Source organism: Carlito syrichta, unplaced genomic scaffold (genome assembly GCF_000164805.1).
Source record: "Carlito syrichta isolate Samal-C Ts95f unplaced genomic scaffold, Tarsius_syrichta-2.0.1 Scaffold78498, whole genome shotgun sequence".
Taxonomy (NCBI): Eukaryota; Metazoa; Chordata; class Mammalia; order Primates; family Tarsiidae; genus Carlito; species Carlito syrichta.
The window spans coordinates 86934-88657 of NW_007022594.1; positions in this window are offsets into that span (position 1 = coordinate 86934).

Genomic DNA, 1724 nt, shown 5'->3' on the forward strand with positions numbered 1-1724 from the left:
ATGAGGTCTTGCCAAGTTGCCCAGGTGGGTCTCAAACCCGCGGGCTCAGGCAATCCACTCACCTCAGCCTCCCAAAGGCGCGGGATTACAGGCTGAGCCACCAAGACCGGTTGTACCACATTTTTAAAATCCAGTCCTCTTTTGATGGACAGCATGGTTGCTTTCAGGTTCTTGCTGTTGTGAACAATGCTGCGATAAACATACATGTGCAGGTATCTTTTTTATAGAGTGATTTGAGTTCTTCAGGGTATATTCCCAGTAGGGGGATTACAGGGTCAAATGGAAGGTCAATATTTAGAGCTTTTAGGAATCGCCATACTGTTTTCCACAGAGTTTGTACTAGTTTGCACTCCCACCAACAGGGTAGAAGTGTTCCCTTTTCCCCACACCCTCTCCAGCAACTGTTATTTTTTGAGTTATTGATAATTGCCATTCTGACTGGAGTTAAGTGGTATCTCAGTGTGGTTTTGATTTGCATCTCCCTAATGATTAGTAAGGTTGAACATTTTTTCATGTGTCTGTTGGCTGCTTGGATGTCTTCCTTTGAGAAGTATCTGTTCATATCTTTTGCCCATTTTATAATGGGTTTTTTTGTTTTTTTCTTTTCAGCACATTTGAGTTCCTTGTAGATCCAAGATGTTAAGCCTTTGTCAGACCTGGAGTTGGCAAATACTTTTTCCCAGTCTGTAGGCTGTCTCCTTGCTCTCTTGATGGTTTCTTTGGCTTTGCAGAAGCTTGTCAGTTTAATGAGGTCCCACTTGTCTATCTTATCTCTTATGGCCTGTGGGTTTCGGGTTTTGTTCAGGAATTGGATGCCAGTTCCAATTTCCATGAGGGTATGTCCTTCATTTTCTAAGGTTCTTATGGTTTGAGGTTTTGCATTTAGGTCTCTGATCCATTTAGAGTTAATTTTTGTGTATGGAGATAGATAGGGGTCCTGTTTCAATCTTCTGCATGTAGTCAGCCAGTTTTCCCAGCACCATTTACTGAATAGGTTCTCCTCTCCCCAGTGGTGGGTGGTGGAGGCTTTGTCGAAGATGAGTTGGTTGAGAAATTGAGGTTTTGCTTCTGGAATCTCAATTCTATTCCATTGATCTATATGCCTGTTCCTGTACCAATACCAAGCTGTTTTGATGATTGTAGCTTTATAGTAAAGTTTGAAGTCTGGTATTGTGATACCACCTGCTTTGTTTTTTTCTGCTGAGATTGTTCTGGCTATTCTTGGTCGTTTGTGTTTCCATATGAATTCCTGTGTTGTTTTTTTCCAGGTCTGAGAAGAATGTTGCTGGTGATTAGATGGTTATTGCATTAAATCTGTTGATTGCCTTAGGTAAGATGGACATCTTTACAATGTTGATTCTTCCAATCCATGAGCATGGGATATTTTTCCACTTGTTTGTGTCATCTTTGATTTCTTTGAGCAGTGTTTTTGTAGTTTTCATTGTAAAGGTCTTTCACGTTTCTGGTTAGGAAGATGCCAAGGTATTTCTTTTTTTTTTTGTGGCTATTGTGAATGGAATTGTGCTTTTTATTTGGGTTTATGTTTGTTTATTATTGGTGTAAATAAATGCGATTGTCTTTTGCACATTTATTTTATATAGTGAGACTTTGCCAAAGTCCTTTATCAGTGTAAGGAGGTTTTTGACAGATTCTCTTGGGTTTTCAAGGTACACAATCATGCCATCTGCAAAGAGAGATAACTTGACTTCCTCTTTTCCTATTTG